At 45.8% G+C, this 20,840-nt stretch overlaps 1 protein-coding gene across 1 annotated transcript in view; it reads left to right on the top strand.

Annotated features, from left to right (window-relative positions):
• The window catches only part of lhfpl6 (LHFPL tetraspan subfamily member 6), a 29,107-nt gene that overhangs the window by 6,286 nt on the left and 1,981 nt on the right, over positions 1-20,840 (top strand). The window lies entirely within an intron of this gene.

The raw sequence follows: 20,840 nt of genomic DNA, 5'->3' as shown, positions 1-20,840 counted from the left end.
GAGACAGAGAGAGAGAATTAGAGAGAGAGAGAGAGAGAGTTGTAAAATGAAACAGCTCTTTATAAATAAATGACATTACTAGCGCCCCCTTTTGGGTCCAGCAGGGAACTGCCTGAACCACTGTATTATTACTGTTTGTTTATCATCACTGGCGGTTCAGTTCCATTATAGAGGGTATGCACATGACGTCACAGGTGGCGGGAGTCACTGCGGCCTCGCCCTGAGTAGCTAAAGGTCCGATCCAGTGGCAGCGTTAGCGTTCAGTATTAAAAACGGGAAATGCGGGAGCTCACTGTAGTTGTGGATTTAGCGGCATGCTGAGTTCGAGTAAGAGACGAAACAGTGGAAACACCCCCTAAGACCATTCACTCGACCCTGTGCTCTCAGATATGAGGCTTTATCCTCTAAACGGGTGTGAATTGAGCCTCAGTTAGCCGGACGGTCCCGGCTACACACCGCTGTCTGTGGACCGCTGGTACTTTGGTAATGTGGATGGATCGCAGTCCGGGTTGAATGCTTTCCCTAATAAACGCAGCCGTGAATGTTTAGCCACTCAGTCGGACTAACGACTAAAGGGGGCGTGTTCCAGCAGGGGCGTGGCGTGAGTGCAGACCCTCTATACTGTTTCAGATGGTGGGGTGGGGGGTGGTATGGAGTGTGAGTCAGTACTGTAGAATGCTATCAGCAACATTGTATCCAGTAAATTGCTGTAAAAGGAATGCCGTAATGCTGTTAATATGAAATTGTGCGTGACTGACTGATTAGCGGCTGCGTTTGAGCTCGTGCCAAAGAAAGGCGAGCGGCGCTGCCGGCTCCTCTGAAGTGAAGGAACGGGAGGAACGCTTCATTGCTGTGAGACTCTTTATTCACCCCTCATTTTCTTTCTTCCTTTCTGCTCCGTTTCTGCTCAGTAATCCCGGCCGGTTGTGGCGGGGCCCTCAGTAGGTGCTTCAGAAAAGTGCAGTGAGCAGAAAATACAGAAATGATACTCTCACACTTTTCCTCTGAAACTATGCGAGCGGGAGTGAGGGAGTGGAGTTCAGTCTGGGTGAAGGAGGGAAGGATTAAGGAGTTCTGCCTCTGTTTCCATTGTTTTGTGCTGACAGGGTAAGGGTGAGGGTCAGGGTAAGGGTAAGTGTGAGGGTGTATTGGTTAGGGGTGGGAGATAAACCAGCATGACTGGTCACCAGAGTAAACCAGCGTTAGTTCTGGTTAGTACATGGGTATGCTGGTGGCTGTGGTGGTGTAATCAGTGGCTGTGGTTAGGTCTTTGGTGACTGGTGGTGTTTTGGTTGGCTGGGGTGATGTCTTTGGTGGCTGTAATTTGCTGACTGGTTGTGAATTCAATGACTGTCATGGTGTTTTCAGTGGCTATGATTGGGTCTTCATTGATCGGTGGTGTTTTTGGTGTGGTTGAGATGGTGTCTTTGGTTACTGGTGGTGTCTTCAGTGGTTATGGTGGTGTTTCGGTTGGCTGTGGTGGTGTCTTTGGTTACTGGTGGTGTCTTCAGTGGTTCTGGTGGTGTCTTCAGTGGTTCTGGTGGTGTATTTGGTGGCTGTGGTGGTGTATTTGATGGCTGTGGTGGTGTATTTGGTGGCTGTGGTGGTGTTTTCGGTGGCTGTGGTGGTGTCTTTGGTGGCTGTGGTGGTGTCTTTGGTGGCTGTGGTGGTGTTTTCGGTGGCTGTGGTGGTGTCTTTGGTGGCTGTGGTGGTGTTTTCGGTGGCTGTGGTGGTGTCTTTGGTGGCTGTGGTGGTGTTTTCGGTGGCTGTGGTGGTGGTTTCGGTGGCTGTGGTGGTGTTTTCGGTGGCTGTGGTGGTGCTTTCGGTGGCTGTGGTGGTGTCTTTGGTGGCTGTGGTGGTGTCTTTGGTGACTGTGGTGGTGTCTTTGGTGGCTGTGGTGGTGTTTTCGGTGGCTGTGGTGGTGTTTTCAGTGGATTAAGTGATGTCTTTGGTGTTTTCAGTAGTGGGGTCATGGGTGGCTATGTTCAGTCTTTGGTGGCTTGAGTGGTTGAGATGGTGTCTTAGGTGGCTGAAGTGGTGTCTTCAGTGCTTATGGTGGTGTTGTGGTGGTTATGGTGGTGTTGTGGTGGCTGTGTGTAGCTGCTACACCTAATAAACACAATTACTGAAGCATGTTGGCTAGCTTGGCGGTTTTTAATGATAAAACAGGTAAACAAACACAGCCTTCAAACCTTCACCTGCTGAATTCACTCTACAGAGAAACTACAGCCAAACACTCTCGCGCTCTCCAAAAGTATGTGGACACCTGCTCATTCAGCGGTTCCTCTGAAATCACCGCTATTAGCTGGGAGTTCGTCTCCCTTCGCTGCAGTAACAGCCTTTAATCTACTGGTAAGACTTCCCTGAACACTCAATGCTGGAACATTGCTGTGAGAAGAATTTGATTGCACTCAGCCTCACAAGAGTGAGAGCATTCTGCCACTGCTCCACAGCTCAGTGGTGGGGGGCTTTCTTGGTCCTTTCCCGTCAAACGGTGTGTACACATGCTTATAGGCACTGAGTTGCATTGAGTCTCTCTCTCTCTCTCTCTCGCGCTCTCTCTCTCTCTCTCTCTCTCTCGCGCTCTCTCATTACGCACACACACGCTCTCACACTTGATCAAAGCCAACTTTCCATGAGCGAGTGAACAAAGGCGTCTCTGTGCACAGACCTTTCAGGGTTCCGGCCTGGTTTCGCTGCTGCCTGGTCTCTCTCAGGTCCTCTGTGGTATGCAGCTTTGCATTCTCCTCAGGGCAGTGCTTCTGGAATGTTCCCTCATTCCAGATGGCCCTCTTACCGCTGGCTCTGGCAGAGTGGCAGCATGGGGAGAGGGTCCGGCCAAAGGGAGTGGATGCCTTCCCAGTTAGTCTGAGTGACATTATAGAGTGATAGTTTGGCCAGAACACCTCACACCCCCAATGATGGTGGAGCTCCATCCAGTACTTTTTTCTGGGGATGAAGTGGGTTGCTGATCGTCCAACATCCTGACCTCACTTACACTGCTTATGTCTCTGAATTTAATCAATCAAATCCTCACAGCAATGCTCCTTCTACCAAAATCTATTGGACAGTCTTCTACTCTGGACAGTAGAGACAGTTACTCCAACAGAAGCAGGATCAGCTCTTTTAATACCCTTGATTTTAGAAGAAATAATAAATGAATGAGCAGGCGTCCCAATACTTTTGTCCATGTAGTGTACATGTGTGGTTCGGCAGCTCTCTGATCTGAGCTTTAAATGGATGCAGTGCAGTTTGGGTTCTAACGAGTGAGGATAATTAGTTCTGTTTTGGGCACATTAAGGGTTCTCCGTATGCGGCTCTGGGGTCAGCCGCTGATGCCGAGCTGATCTCTGCGGGTGAAGAAGAAAGGCTGCAGTGTTTTGGAAGAATCTCACATTGTTATGGTTATGAAAAACACATTTGTATCTGCTGGCAGCTTTAAGATGATGAAATGAAAATGGACCCACGTCCCCGTGCTCGAGTACTCAACAAAGCCTCCCTCTCTCTCTCTCTCTCTCTCTCTCTCTCTCTCTCTCTATCTATCTCTGTATCTCTCTCTCTATCTCTCTCTCTCTCTCTCTCACTCTCACTCTCACTCTATCTCTCTCTCTCTCACTCTCACTCTCTCTCTCTCTCTCTCTCTATCTCTGTATCTCTCTCTCTCTCTCTCTCTGTATGTATCTCTCTCTCTCTCTGTATCTCTCTCTGTATATCTCTCTCTCTGTGTGTGTATCTCTCTCTCTCTCTCTCTCACTCTCTGTATGTATCTCTCTCTCTCTCTCTGTATCTCTCTCTGTATATCTCTCTCTCTCTGTGTGTGTATCTCTCTCTCTCTCTCTCTCACTCTCACTCTCTCTCTCTGTATGTATCTCTCTCTCTCTCTCTCTCTCTGTATCTCTCTCTGTATATCTCTCTCTCTCTCTGTATGTATCTCTCTCTCTCTCTCTCTCTCTGTATCTCTCTCTGTATATCTCTCTCTCTCTCTGTATGTATCTCTCTCTCTCTCTCTCTCTCTGTATCTCTCTCTGTATATCTCTCTCTCTCTCTGTATGTATCTCTCTCTCTCTCTCTCTCTCTGTATCTCTCTCTGTATATCTCTCTCTCTCTCTGTATCTCTCTCTGTATATCTCTCTCTCTCTCTGTGTATCTTTCCTTGTATCTATTGTTCAGAATTGTTCCATTTCTGCTATGAATGATTCAGTATTAATTATTTATTAAGTATCCACTATGAAATGTTCAGCATCTATTATGAGCTATTTTGTATCCATAATGAATTATTGAGTATTTAATATGAATTATTGAGCATTTACTATGAATTATTGAGCATTTACTATTAATTATTGAGTATTTACTATGAATTATTGAGCATTTACTATTAATTATTGAGTATTTACTATGAATTATTGAGCATTCACTATTAACTATTAAGTATTTAGTATGAATTGTTCCGTATCTACTATAAATTATTGAGCATTTTCTATGAATTATTGAGCATTTACTATTAATTATTGAGCATTTACTATTAATTATTGAGTATTTACTATTAATTATTGAGTATTTAGTATGAATTGTTCAGTATCTACTATAAATTATTGAGTATTTAGTATGAATTACTCAGTATCTACTATGAATTGTTAAGTGTGAAGTTCTAGAAAATCAGAAAACTAAATTAGAAATAGATTAGAAAGTAATCCAATTACTGTTCATCCAAATACACACACACACACACACACACACACACACACACACACAGCCAGCAGTCCCAGTGATGGTTGTCTCCAGCTGGTTGGGATGGCAGCACATGGCGGATGGTGTCGCTGAGTCTGTTCCTGCTGAGAGACATTTTTATGGCTTCTGTTTCACACACTGAAAACAACACACTCTCCAGCACACCCCGACACACACCCGACTGAAGGCAGATGTTTCTGCCGATGAATATTAGTAATATGCCGGTGGTGGTGTTACAGAGTGCTTTGAGCAATATAGGTAGTGCCTCTAACCCCCGACCCCTGAATCTAACCCTGTTATTTTAAAGTAAACCACAAGTAACGGCTCCCTCCACCCATCACCCCCCGACTCACACCCTCGTTCTGCAGGGCCTAGACTCACACCACGTTCACACCCCTGCATATGTCTTATTTTTTTGTTTGCCACATCCCTCCCGCTCACACCGCCGGCGTTCTGGCTCGCTCTCGGCCCGAGGAACAAAAGTGAACAGGCAGAAATGGATTCATTACCGCGCTCCTGCCAGGACCGGCCCGCCAGCCGTGACCAAAAAAACTGTCTTTGTGTCTCCTCAATGTGTTTGGCACACAGCACCCACTGCCTCTCTGAGTCTGATTGGATTTAATTGGTGCTGAACAGTTTTTCTGTGGGGACAGAGGCGCATCTGAGTGCGGAGTGAGAGTGAGTGTGTTTACTGTAATCTGTAGGCTGAACGCTGAGCAGCAGAAACGCAGCGCAGCTCCAGGATTTGACTGAGCTGCTGAACGCTCTGCACGCTCTGGCTGGTTGACTTGGCAACAGTGAAGTCAACAAAACTCAGAGCCAGCGGTCATTCTGTAGTCCTGCCAGGTCACTTCATGCAAATACACACACACGCACACACACACACACATCTATCTATCTATCTATCTATTTATCGATCTAATTATAATGTATACATGGCAATAATATGCTACATACAAGTACCTATATAATAATACTATGTCCATACATATTATGTATATATATATATATATGTGTGTGTGTGTGTGTGTGTGTGTATAATAACATGCCTCCTATGTATTATATATATATATATATATATATATATATATATATATATATATATATACAGTGAGTCCAAGAAGTATTTGATCCCTTGCTGATTTTCTTTGTTTGCCCACTAATAAAGACACTATCCTTCTGCACTTTTAATGGTAGATATATTCTAACATGGAGAGACAGAATATCAAGACAAAAATCCAGAATATAATTTTAAAGAATATATTTTAATTAATTTGTATTTCAATGAGGAAAATAAGTATTTGATCCCTCTTGCCAAACACACTCAATACTTAGTGGCAAAGCCTTTGTTTGCAAGCACAGCGGTGAGACGTTTGTTGTAGTTAACCACAAGTTTAGCACACACACCAGGGGGAATTTTGGCCCACTCTTCTTTGCAGATCCTCTCTAAATCATGAAGGTTGGTGGGCTGTCGCTTGGCAACTCTGACCTTCAGCTCCCTCCATAGATTTTCGATCGGATTGAGGTCTGGCGACTGGCTGGGCCACTCCATGACCTTAATGTGATTTTTCTTGAGCCAATCCTTTGTTGCCTTTGCTGTATGTTTAGGGTCGTTATCATGTTGGAAGACCCAACCACGGCCCATTTTCAGATCCCTGGCAGAGGGGAGGAGGTTGTCCCTCAGGATTGTGCGGTACATGGCTCCATCCATCTTCCCAGTGATGCGGTGAAGTAGCCCTGTACCCTTGGCAGAGAAACACCCCCAAAACATTATGCTTCCACCTCCATGCTTGACGGTGGGCACAGTGTTCTTGGGGTCATAGGCAGCATTTTTCTTCCTCCACACATGGCGGGTGGAGTTGAGGCCAAAAAGTTCAATTTTGGTCTCGTCTGACCACAAAACCTTCTCCCAATAACTTGGTTCATCTTTCAAATGATCATTGGCATACTTGAGGCGCGCCTCCACATGTGCTCTCTTCAGCAGGGGTACCTTTCGGGCACTGCAGGATGTGAATCCATTGTTGCGCAAAGTGTTGCCAATTGTTTCCTTGCAAACTGTGGTCCCAGCTGCCTTCAGGTCATTTGCTAACTCCTGCCGAGTGGTTGCAGGACGATTTCTGACTGTTCTCAGCATCATTGCCACCCCACGAGGCGAAATCTTCTTTGGAGCACCGGGCCGAGGTCTGTTGATTGTCATGTTATACTCTTTAAACTTTCTGATAATTGCACCAATAGTTGTTACTTTCACATCCAACACCTTACTAATCTTTTTGTAGCCCATTCCAGCTTTGTGAAGGTCAACAATTCTGACTCTGAGGTCCTGTGACAGCTCTTTGGTTTTACCCATGTTGGAGACTTGAAATCTGTGTGATCTGTCTGATTCTGTGGACAGGTGTTTTTCACACAAGTGATTAGTGAGAACAGATGGCTTCAGGTCAGGTAACAAGTTGATTGGGAGTGTCTAACTGGTCTGTAAAAGCCAGAACTGCTAATGAATACTAAGGGATCAAATACTTATTTCACTCCATGAAATACAAATCAATTAATATATATTCCTTAGATTTATTTTCTGGATTTTCTTTTTAATATTCTGTCTCTCCATGTAAGAATACATCTACCATTAAAAGTATAGAATGATCATGTCTTTATTAGTGGGCCAACGAAGAAAATCAGCAAGGGATCAAATACTTCTTGGACTCACTGTATATATATATATATATATATAATGTTATACATGCAATAATACCCCATATATATTATGTATGTGTATGTGTATCTGTGTGAGTGTAAGTATGTGTGTAAGCCACTTTATGTAATAATACCATGGCCCTTATGTATTATATATGCGTGTATGTGTGTGTGTGTGTGTGTGTGTGTGTAAGTACCTATATGTAATAATTACATGGCCCTTATGTATTATATCTGTGTAAGTAATAATATGTCCTGTGTTTGATGTACAGGGGTGTGTATTCATGTACATGTCAGAATCAAGTGAATTCAGTGCAGCTCATTCTTTCCGTGCAGCAGAGAAGAAACAACAAAGAAGAGTTTGTTGTGGTCGTGTGTGTGTGTGTGTGTGTGTGTGTGTGTGTGTGTGTGTGTGTCTGAATTGCCTTTTTTCTTCTGCTGCGTTTCTCGGCCTCTGCAGGGGGCCTGTTGTTCCGGAACGTTCCACCAGCCTCTCTGATCAGAGGGTATGGATTTTACATTTTGTAAAAGTACAGTAATTGAATTGGCGTGAGGCGAAAGGGCATTAAGAGTGTGTGGGCTGTGTTTTCTGCAGCTGCAGGAAGTGCTATTGGATCAGAAATTACTTCTAAAGACAGACTGAACTTCTAATGAAGCATTTCCATTGATTTCCTCAGAGGAGGAGAGAGGAGGAGGGGCGGCAGAGGAAGAGAGAGTGTGTGTGTGTGTGTGTGTGTGTGTGTGTGTGTGTGTGTGTTATAAGCATCACATGTTCAGTAGCTCTCAGCTCAACATCAATAAAGAGAGAAAGACTTAAAAATATACAGCGAAATGCACTGTATTATGGTCCAACCTCACAACAGTAGTTATGGTATATCACATTAGTGGGCGGAGTCTGGAGATGTACAAGTAATACGGCCTTATGAGCAAAATTCCAGTTGGTTGGACATGTTTAGACCTGTTTTGCAGTGTATGGATGTGTGTGTGTGTGTGTGTGTGTGTGTGTGTGTGTGTGTGTGTGTGTGTGTGTGTGTGTGTGTGTACAAACACATGGTGTACAAACAGCGGAGTGAAGCCAGTTGTGGTAGCCGGTCCCACACACAGGAGAAAATCAACCCTCCTGGCTATTTAAAGGCCAGAGTTCTGTGGTCATCCAGCTGAACCTGTGTTTATCTGCAGCTCCGTTCTACCAAAATAAACTTTTATGGCTCATGTCAGGACAGACCGATCCGAATATCCGTCCTGCTGTCTTCCCAGCTGGTCCGTCGCTGCACTACAGTCCAGAAACGTCAGAACGAGGAAGTATTTATAAATAATTTATATAAGAATATAATAAGAATTTAATCAGTTTACCATCCATCAACACAGCATGTTTACTCGCATCTACTTTACCAGTCAGCACTCAGTAGCAGTGATGTCAATCAATCAGCTCTATGTAGTAGCGCCAACCAGTCAGCACTCCGTGGCAGTTGCGCCAACAAATCATCTTTAAGTAGCAGTACTGACAACCAATCAGCACTCATTAGCAGTAATTCCAGGCAATCAGCACTCAGTAGCAGTAATTCCAGGCAATCAGCACTCAGTAGCAGTAACACTAACCAATCAGCACTCAGTAGCAGTAACACTAACCAATCAGCACTCAGTAGCAGTAACACTAACCAATCAGCACTCAGTAGCAGTACTAACAACCAGTCAGCACTCAGTAGCAGTTGCGCCAACAAATCATCTTTAAGTAGCAGTACTGACAACCAATCAGCACTCATTAGCAGTAATTCCAGGCAATCAGCACTCAGTAGCAGTAATTCCAGGCAATCAGCACTCAGTAGCAGTAATTCCAGGCAATCAGCACTCATTAGCAGTAACACTAACCAATCAGCACTCAGTAGCAGTAACACTAACCAATCAGCACTCAGTAGCAGTACTAACAACCAATCAGCACTCAGTAGCAGTAATACAAACTAGCTGTGTTTTGTGGCTGCAGATTGTAGACGTGAGTTTTAGAGCTCTGGTCCGGCTGCGGTCAGAAAGGGCAGCGGATCGACTGGGGCTGGACGCCTTTGCAGGACAGATCAATGAAAAGATAATCAGCGCTGACCTGAGGGTGGCGCTGACCTTCAGAGGGCAAAGAAGGCGTCTGTGGGTGAGAGAGGAAGGGGGAGGGAGGGTGTGGATGAAACCCTGAGCTGTCCCAGCGTCCCAGCGTTTGACGTTTGATGATCCTTCAGAGGCTAATGTAGCTAAGAAGTAATGAAAGGTTATGTACACCAGTTAGCACAACGCTTGGCCTGAGTCCTCACTCACTCGCCTCAAACCGTGTGGAGTTTGATTTCTTAGCTCATTAATTGATTCACTGTCTTGTAATAAATGCATGAATAGTTCATGTTGAAGGGTAGTGTGTGTGTGTGTGTGTGTGTGTGTGTGTGTGTGTTTTAGGTGATGAATGATGGGGCTGAATCTTGTACAGGTCACAGTCTGAGGCAGTCTGCAGCCGCTTCACTGTATTCTCCGTAGACCCCCCACGAGGCCTGTTAATTATTCGCCTTTGGGCACCCATCACTATTACTCATACATATTAATATCTCTCTCTCTGTCTCTCTCTCTCTCTCTGTCTCTCTCTCTCTCTCCCTGGTGTGTGTTTGACGCCGCTGTTATTGGGCTGCTCCCAGGCATCTTCCCTTTGTTCTAATGATTGACACTGTAGTCTGAACCCATTTCTTTCATTGAGTGTGTTTTCCACATAAATACACTACATGTCCAAAAGTTTGTGGACACTCCTTCTAGTGAATGCAGCATTCAGCCACTTTCAGCCAGAATGCACACAGACACAGCGTGTCTAGTCCCTGTAAAGAACTGCCAGTACTTCCAGTACATTAGGACTAGTGAGCATGACCCTATTGGCACCATGACGCCTAATAATGCCAGGCGTGGGCTAGAGGGGTATAAAGCCCCCCAGGAGCATTGAGAAGCTGTGGAGCAGTGGAAGAACTGTGTTCTCTGGAGTGATGGTGGTGGAGCTCCATCCAATACTTTTGGATGGGATGAGGTGGGGTGGTGATCCAGCATCTAACATCCTGGCCTCACTTGGTTGTCGCTTTGCTGAAAGCCTCCCCTGGACAGTAGGCTAGACAGTTACTCCAACAAACGCTGGTCCCGGTACTTTTGTCCATATAGTGGATATAGGGTGCCCCCAGGATTCGACTTTGTATGTATGTGTGTGTGTGTGTGTGTGTGTTGTGCTGTTTCCATATGAGCTGACTACCAGTTTAACATGCAGGGGATGAAAAGAGATCCACCTTCCAATATTCCTCGATCAGTGATAAGCCGTTCCTGTTTCAGAGAGGGATCAGAGCTTGAATATGAGAGCAGGCCGAGAGGCTGGAATTGGTATTCTTCTTTTCTCCGGTTACAAATATCCCTCGCTCCGCAATCCATTTCCTCTCGGCTTAACTGGAATCCTCTGTCCTCCTCTGAATTGATACCCTCATCCTCACGACGTTGTCTCCCAACGCTGTGACCTTCAGCCTTCCCTACTGCCTCTCGCGGCACTTAGCAGATTATTAGCAGTCCTCATTTAGCTTTTATTTAGCCCATCGTCCGCGTGGCATTCACAGTAGTGGGGCTGCTCGAATCTACGGCGTTGTAGGTGAGCCCATCCACCGTCCACAGGGCTTGCCCTCTTTAAGTGATTAAAATGAGCCCAGAATCGTGTGTGTGTGTGTGTGTGTGTGTGTGTGAGCTGCAGGATAGTAGAATTGATCATCTTGAGGAATTGGAGCTACTGTGTATCCATCACTGTGTAAAGAAAAGAAGAAGCTCGTGCTGCCTTTATTGATGGCAAACATCCAGCAAACATCCAGAAGGCAATTTCACGTCACTGGAAAAAGCTGGTGACTGATCTGTTTCATTAGAGGACAGGAGTCGGGGTTTGGTGTGAAATTGGTGAGAAACTCACCTATTCCGATTTCTTTACGGTGGAGCTGAAAGGAAGCAGGCGTCGGTCGCCATGACTACAACACAGATACAGCCCATAATTTATCTCCTATCCAAACCCACCAGTGCAGCTGCAGAGTTTTATATGGAATGATGATGATGATGAGGGTAAAATAGTGGAGAATCTCAACTAATGCAGTTCTCTTTAGGGACTACTTTCTGTAGGCGCGCTACACCCTGCAGCATGTATCCCTCCACCATTTTAATGATCTGATTTTAAAAGCAGGTTCTAGAGCCGAACTCTTCTTAGAACTCAACATTGCTGCTCAGTTTAGGAGCATGAACTGTTCAGACCAATGTCAGATATGGGTCATATTGAAAAGACAAAGTGTACAGGCTAAAAAAAAACCCCATCGAATTTCAGATTTAGGACACTTTACTTGCTTGGAGGCCGTATTGGAAGGTTTTAATGACTAACAGTGAACAGAAGCTTGTAGACACCAGTTGGCGTGAAGACAACCTAAACCATATATATAAAATGCAGTCCTGGTGGAGGGATACATGCTGCAGCAAAAAAGTAGTCCCTAAAGAAAACTGTATTAGTTGAGATTCTCCTCTATTTTACCATCTTCATCATCATCATCATCACTCCATATAAAACTCAGAAGACTCGTGTTGTAGCTGTGTAAAATACTGGCTTTATCTGTGTTGTAGTCATGGCGACCGACGCCTGCTTCCATTCACCACCACCACTGTAAAGAAATGAGAGTCGTTACGTTTCTTTACAGCTAATAGTTTCACACCAAACCCGACTCTGAATGAGTTCATCTCAACCACATTACATATTGTGCAGGCTTTATGGAAGCTCGTGGACGTCCTCTTTAAGTCTTGAGTCAGTGAGGCAGGCAGGGAGATCACTTCATCAATGTCATCCATAACCAAACACTCTGGAACCCGAACCAAAGTAGCTTTGATTACGGAGAGACTTTTAAACAAAGCCATTGTTCTAAAGCTGGGCTTCAGTGATAGCATTCATTAAACCTGCTGTCTGCAGTCTCCCGCATCTCCCATTGTCTCGTCTCGTCCCGTCTCGCCTCGTCTGATCGGATGAACGTGAGCTGTGAGCGCTTTAGAGAGACGTCGCAAATGACTTTCCTCCAAAACTCCGCTCTTATTCACTCTCATATCGAGCCTCGTCTCTCCGCCTCTCCATTCTCCTCTCCCTCTTCACCTCCGAGGCGCCCTCGCTGCCTCGCTTTTGATTCCGGAGCCAGCTTTTTCATTCCGACGCTGAGAGGGGAAGACAATTCAATAGGACTGGAGACTCTCGAAGGGGAAACAAACCATAAATTCGATTTTATTGCTCTAAAAGGAGAAGAATGAGATTGGGTTAATAATGGACGAGGCCTTGGCTCAGGTTCAGCGCGTAGATTCTGTCGGTTCCAGGCTGAGATGAGAGGAACTCTTTGTTGAGAGGGTCGTTTGTTAGAGTCGGGGTGTTTTCTCCGGAGAAAAACAGCCGTCAGATCCAACTCTTGTGTCTCTGGAGTTCAAAAGCTGGATCCCACACATGCCACGTCTGCGTGCCGGAGTGGCCTGCGAAGGCCGAAGAGCTGGTGTCTCTGTGTGGTTTCCGGGCCTCTTTCTCTTTCTCTGCACTTGTTTGAATTAGACGATGATCTGAAGGAGACGTGCTCATTAGCTGGATGCTGAACGGAGCGTGTCTGGATGGCTTTGACCTTTCAGAGGAAAACTCTCTCTCTCTCTTTTTCTTTGCGGTCGCTCCGGCTGCCGTTTGTCACCATCAAGGCCTACAGGGAGCGTCACTTTTCTCTCTTACTCATTTCCACATGCTCTCCTGCTGCGGCACAGCTGTTGTGGACCGGTTTTAATTAAGAAGAAACAATGAACAATGAGGTGTCCCAATACTTTTGTCTATATAGTGGATATAACGTTGTGAAATTCATAAAAAAAAGCTTGATAAATAAATTAAAAGCCCAGCTAAATGGTATTAAAAGAGTTATAAAGTTATAAAGGAAGAAGGCTTTCTACTAGATTTTGGAGAAGGAGAATTGCTGTGAGGATTTGATTGCATTAGCGAAGTCAACTCATCCCATCCATCATTGCATTACACATTCCACAGATTGCTCATCTGCTTGATCTGCTCCAGAGAGTCCTATTCTATTGGCAGTACTTCTTCTCTACAGGGACTAGACAAGCTGTGTGTGTGCATTTGCACATCTGTGTCAGCAGTGGGTGCAGCTTAAAGCAGCTGAATGCATTCATTAGAAGGAGTGTCCACAAACATTTGGACATGTAGTTTAGCTGCTGTTGCAGATGTGAGCTTCCCGATCTGGAGGGTCACCAGGGCCAAAAATCAAAAGTTTAGCAGCAGATGTAGGATACGGAAACTTTCAAAACCTCACAAGTCCTCTATGAGTCGGATCGCTCGGATTGTTTACCCGGAGACTCCGAGCCGTCTCTCCGGTGGCAGAGCCACTTCACTGACAGTGAAGGCAGAGACGCAGCTTCGTGAGCAGGCACATATACAGGAGCCGTGACTCAGCTGAAGCAAGGTTTCCTGTGGAGGATTAACCTACATACAGTAAACTCCAACATTCTGAGCTGCTTTTTCAATCCTTCCCAGCCCCGGACTGAGCAAATGTAGCCAGACGGCAGATTTCCTGTACTAAATTTGCATCAAATGAGTGGATTTCTGGGTCATTTAGCTCTGGTGAGGCTTCAGAAGAACTTCAGGAAGACAGAGACACATCTCCACCTGGGGAAGTGAGATATCCTTGGTGGCACCAGCCAGACAAAACTGCACAGGTGTAGTTTTCTACTCTTTCCAGGAGCTGTTGGGGCAAAATGCAGCGACACCAGCGGCACCACTTTCTTGTTTAGAATCAAAGCTACTTTAATTACACATTAAAGAGTAACGTAACCTTCAAAGCCATACTGCTTTTGTGGAGCTGTCTAACGGGGCATCGGTGAGGGTCCCAGTGACCTTTGTATGTGTAAATATATATATATATATATATATATACATATATAGGTCTCTCTGTTTTGTCAAGAAACACTAAATGGACAAAAGTATTGGGACACTTGCTCATTGTTCATTGTTTTTTCTGAAATCAAAAAAAGAGTTTCTCCTGCTTTTGGTGTCTCTACAGCATTGGTGAGGTCAGGATGTTGGATAAATGATTCCAGACTCCTCCAAAAGTACTGGATGGAGCTCCACCACCACCATTCCAGAGAACACAGTTCCTCCACTGCTCCACAGCTCCTCAATGCTGGGGGGCTTTATACCCCTCTAGCCCACGCCTGGCATTAGGCAGCATGGAGCCAATAGGGTCATGATGCTGATCTGCTCCAGAGAGTCCTATTCTATTGGCAGTGCTTCTGGCATGTGTGTGCACATTCAATATCCTGACCTCACTCACGCTCTTGTCATTGAGTGCAATCAAATCCTCACAGCAATGCTCTTCTCCAGAATCTAGTAGAGAGTCTACTTCTCTGGACGGTAGAGACAGTTACTCCAACAAAAGCAGGATCAGCTCTTTTTAATAGACTTGATTTCAGAAAAAGAATGATGAATAAATGAGCAGGTGTCCCAATACTTTTGTCCATACGGTGTAAGTTCCTCACTTACGGTTGTGCGTGCTACATGCTAATGGGCTTGGCCTTTTATAGCGCTCGCCCCACCCGGGACTCCTCTATTGGGGTTTATTAGTTTGGTCCCTTTTCCGAAACCCCGGAGTCCGCCTTTCATTCCCAGCCCAGTGTAACCGCGAAAAGAGGAGAGAGAGGGGCGAGAGAGAGAGACAGAAAGAAGGGCTCGGAGCCAGAGCTGTACTTTAAGTCATAACAGAAGGGGCCTCTGCGTGATGGATGATCCCAAGGTCCTTTAATAAGCTGCAGAACTCTACGAATTTCTCCGTCCCGCGGAAAATACAGTGATGTCAGAGCGAGAGACTCCAGCTCCAGTGTCGGAATTAAAACCGGCCCGTGTTTGTTCTCAATCAGAGCTGATTGAAGCCGGGCCCGGGCTTTTTAATATAGAGGGACAGGAGATTTATGAAGACATCAAAGTGATTTGCTAGACGTCTGACATTGCTGTAACAGCACGGCATACAGACAGGCTGACAGCAGGGACATCAAGCACATACACACACACACACACACACACACAGGGAGGGTTTTGTTGACTTACCACCACCCACTGACGCTAACCATGAGGAGAAAGGCCCACAGTGCTGTGTGAGTTGCATGATGGTAGAGTGGATCAGTGTGTGGAATTGGAGCTTTCTGTGAGCCACTGCGTTTCTCTGCTGCCTTTAGTGTTGGATGCGCTGTGATTCAGAGATCACAGTTCGCGTTGCTATGGAACCACGGCTTATTAAAGGACCTTGATCCCAGTTTTAGCCAGCCAATTACCCAACCCACTCGTTAGTACCCCCCCCCCCCCCATCACATGTAATGCTCCTGACACTGGGAGGGTGAGGACTGACACATGCCTCTCCTGACACAACAGATCACGGAAAAAGCAAAATATACGTAGAAATAAAATCGAATTTTTATCAATATTGTTGTAATATGCTTCTGTGATGTCATAAAAAAACCCATAGATATACATATTCCTGCTGATTCAGCGCACTACCGTTTAGGCACGGCCAATCACTTTAAAGTTATAGGAAGGACTGCAGTTTTGCACCAAGGAAGCCCCAACCGTGCCAGGGCATACATAAACCTATAGCGTTTCACTGTTGGGCAAAAACCTTGGATCTCCAGAACAGCAGCTTTACAGCAGGAGGAAAAACCTTCTTACCTTTCAGTGGAATTTTATTCAGGGTCTTTTTGGAGGATTCCTATTGGTCCGTTCATTATAGAATTCTGATACAGTATAAAGACCAACTGCCAGATTTATATAATGTCAGAATATGACGACATGGCAAAACTGGAGATAGAAGGGTTTTGTGTGACAGTGACGATATAATCATGTAAATAATAGAAGACAAATGTAGGATTTGAATTTGTTGGCCTCTGGTTGCAGTCTGAAGGCCACCACAGGCTCAGCACAGCTGGTTTGAATTTCTTGAGAATTTAAAAACAGCTGGATGGGCCGGTTTATCACCCTCTAATTTGCTCTGTATTTAAGAGTGGGGGGTCGTGGGAAAAGAGCGGAGTGGAGCAGTGAGGAGGAGTCGCAGGGGAACATTTCCAAGCAAGGGAAAGCAAACTGCAGACATTTCCCATAATGCTTTCCTTTGTGTGTTACGCTATTTCACATCCTGACCTCACTCATGTTCTTGTGGCTGAATGCAATCAAACTCTCACAGCAATGCTGCTCCTAAATCTAGTAGAAAGTCTTCTTCTCTGGACAGTAGAGACAGTTACTCCAACAAAAGCAGGATCAGCTCTTTATAATACCCCTGATTTCAGAAGAAGCAGTGTATGAGCAGGTGTCCCAATACTTTTGTCCATTTAGTGTATCTCCAGTGGTGGAGCGGAGCGCTTTTTCAAACACCTTTGAATTCCCAGGCTGTTCCCGACTGCAGATCGTCTAGACTCTGTTTATCTAGGCCATTACTTGTGTGTGTGTGTGTGTGTGTGTGTGTGTTAGAATGTGCAGCATTAGGGCGTAATTTGCGAGGCTGAGAGCGGAACGTAGACTCGTTTATCTCGTGAATGGGGCGATAATATTTCAGGCCGCTGTTTTTGTTCGTACACTGTCACACCTCGCATCTCAATGAGCGTTCCGAACACGCCTCCGCTTCGCTGAAACGCCTCACGTCTCGTCTTTTCCTCAGGATGGGAGCTGGCGCCCACCCGGCCCTCCTGCTCGCTCCTCTTTGAAGGGGGAGCACGTGTTGGTGGCACTTTGAGGTGTTGCTTGAGAAGACTCCAGATAGAAACCGCCGCAGCTGTCGAGGCCTCGTCAGCTCGGCTGCTGTAGCGCCCTGTTCCCCGCGGCGCTGTCGAGCGGTGCCGTGTTGATTCACAACCATCTGCTCTTCTCCACAACCTCATACGCTATTGATGTGCTCACACACACACACACACTCACACACACTAAAAAACACACATCCTGTGATGTGGCGGGTGCCCTGGTGCAACATCAGTGTGTGCGTGGGGGGCCCTGTCCTGTCCCGTCCCCTAACTATTTGATTTTATGAGGGAACATTGTGTGTGTGTGGGGGGGGGTTAATATAAATCTGAAAATTATATCATATGGACAAAAGTATTGGGACACCTGCTCATTTGTTGTTCATTGTTTCCACAATCAAGGGTATTAAAAGAGCTGATCCTGCTTTTGTTGGAGTAACTGTCTGTACTGTGATTTTGGAGGAGGAGCATTGCTGTGAGGATTTGACTGAATTTAGCCACAAGAGCGTGAGCGAGAGTAAGGTCAAGATGTTGGATGATGATCACCACCCCACCTCACCATCCCCAACTCCTCAACTCATCCCATCCAAAAGTACTGGATGGAGCTCCACCACCATCATTCATGATGTTAATCTGCTCCATAGAGTCCTGTTCTATTGGCAGTACTTCTCTACAGGGACTAGACAAGCTGTCTCAGCAATGGGTGCAATTTAAAATAGCTGAATGCATTCATTAGAAGGGGTGTCCACAAACATTTGGACACATAGTGTATTATAATACTGATTAATCAGTCTCAGATGTAGCTGATCGGTGTCTAAAGTTCGGCTCCTCTAGTTTTTTACACCGGAGCTACGAGGCTAATGTGGCTAATGTGGCTAACAAGCAATGTGTGCTTATGCCCCATCAATTAGCATGAAGCTAACTGCAGGCCTAAACCATCACACACTCTCCTCAAACCATCTGGAGGTGTTCCGTCATCTCTAACAGACTGGATTACGTGCTTTCTGACACTGTATGACTCACCGTTATCTAGAACATGGTTGGTGTTGGGGGGTCCGCTCTGTGGATTCCCACACCTGAGGAGAAGGCCTGAGAGCTGGTGGACTAACACTGGGCTGAGGATAACACACACACACACACACTCACACACCGTCCTGAGGAGCTCTAGAGCCACTTTATCACACCACCCCTCACTTCAGCACACAGGAAGTAAACAGCGCCGTGCGGCTGTGTGAGATCATTAGCCAGCAGGTCCAACTTTCCGGCCCATCTCCTTCCCGAGCTGTTTTTCCAGGCCTGAGTGAAACTCCTTTTAAGTCCCTCAGCGTTCCGGGAATGCTGGGTCTATATCTGGGCCACATTCCTGATGATTATTTTCCGTTCAGTAGCTTAAAGCCATGGTCTGGCAGAGGCGGAGGACCTCCATCAGCCCAGACGTGTTCTTTACCTCCTAACTGGAGCTGTGAGGCTAATCTAGCTAACAGGCACCAGAAGCAGTGGTGAACAGTGGTAGATTAGCACTACCCCTTTAGTTCAGGCCATGAATGTCAACCCATACTACCGCTGATACTCATTGCCTATCTAGAACCTTCAGAAGGACTAGAGTGATGTGTATTCTTCTCACAGTACCACTCACATTCACAGCCTGTCTAGAACCTTCATAAGGACTATAGTGGTTCTTGTTCTGCACAAACTACCACTCACGCTCATATCATAGCTAGAACTTTCATAAGGACTATAGTGGTTCTTGTTCTGCACAAACTACCACTCACGCTCATAGCATAGCTAGAACTTTCATAAGGACTATAGTGGTTCTTGTTCTGCACAAACTACCACTCACGCTCATAGCATAGCTAGAACCTTCATAAGGACTATAGTGGTGCTTATTTTGCTTATACTACCACTCACGCTCATAGCATAGCTAGAACCTTCATAAGGATTAGAGTGGTGTTTATTCTGCTCACACTGTTGCTCGTGCTCATTGCCTATCTAGAACCTTCAGAAGGCCTAGAGTGGTACTTATTCTGCTCGCGATACCACTCACCCTCACACCTGCTCACAATATCACTCACACAGTGTATCTAGAACCTTCAGAAGGACTAGAGTGATGTTTATTCTGCTCACACGCATTGCCTATCTAGAACCTTCAGAAGGCCTAGAGTGGTACTTACTCTGCTCGCAATACCACTCACCCTCACAGTATAGCTAGAACCTTTAGAAAGATTAGAATAGTGCTTATCACAATCAGCCTATCTAGAATCTCCAGAAGGGTTCTAGATATGACACTTTTGTCTGCTAGCAAAACTTCGATTTTTCACCAAACTCAGTTTAACCGTTCTCTCAGACTAAAACTCGGGAGCTGGGGCTTGCGCACACACACACACACACACACACACACACACACACACACACACACACACACACACACACACTGAACACTGGCATGGTCTCAAGCTGTGGATCATCCATTCATACAGTCCTCTGCTCTCGCTGAAAACAGAAACATCCGAAACAGCACAGAAGCCCATTTCCGCTCCTGCTCCGCTCCTCTGAAGGCCGTCGCGCTCGCTGAGGTCGGATGGCGCTGTTTGGAGGGCGCGGCTCTGTGTAATTGATTTTCAGGCCGTGCGGTGGGGAAGCAGAAGTGAAAGGCTGAGGCATCTGAGGAATTTTAAAGACAAAGGCATTAGCCTGCTGGACCAACAGGGGGGTAGCTCGAGTCGGCTTCAGACTGAACCCTAGAAATGTGGACGTTTGGCTTGGAGGAGTTTCAGCTCTTATATATGACACATCACTGTAGCAATTATACAGCTTACTACAGTGTCCACCATATGTCCAAATGTTTGTGGACACCTCCACTAATTATATGCGGTCAGCTAAATGAAGCTGCTGTGGAGAAGAACTGCTAATAGAATAGGACTCTCTGGAGCAGATCAACATCATGACCCTATTGGCTTCATGCTGCCTAATAATGCCAGGCGTGGGCTAGAGGGGTATAAAGCCCCCCAGCATTGAGGAGCTGTGGAGCAGTGGAAGAACTGTGTTCTCTGGAATGATGGTGGTGGAGCTCCATCCAGTACTTTTTGAATGATTTGGAGGAGTTGGAGGTGAGGTGAGGTGGTGATCATCATCCAATATCTTGACCTCACTAACGCTCTTGTGGCTGAATGCAATCAAATCCTCACAGCAATGCTTCTCCTCCTCCTTCCCTGGACAGTAGAGACAGCTCCAACAAAAGTAGGATCAACTCTTTTTAATACCTTGATTGAATGAGCAGGTGTCCCAATAGTTTTGTCCAGATAGCGTATGTAAGTGAACCTAAAACCGCCCTGTGTATTCCGCTCCGGTGTGCAGTAAAGTAAAGCAGATAGCTCCTTAATGTGGAGGGCCATTCACCCTGTGATCCATTGGGGTTTCACCAGGCAGGGGGGCCGGCCTGTGAGGGTGGATGTCTGCTCTCCTCAGACCGAACGGAATGCTGAATTACACACTGCTCAATCTTGGCTAAATTGTTTGCAACATGAAAGAGAATTCCTGATGAAATAAACATTCAGGATGAATAATTCACTCCTCACAGCGCTCAGCTAATGCCTGATAAGCACATAGCA

The sequence above is a fragment of the Salminus brasiliensis genome, chromosome 16, assembly GCF_030463535.1.
Source record: "Salminus brasiliensis chromosome 16, fSalBra1.hap2, whole genome shotgun sequence".
Classification (NCBI taxonomy): domain Eukaryota; kingdom Metazoa; phylum Chordata; class Actinopteri; order Characiformes; family Bryconidae; genus Salminus; species Salminus brasiliensis.
This window is presented reverse-complemented; position numbering and strand designations above follow the sequence as displayed.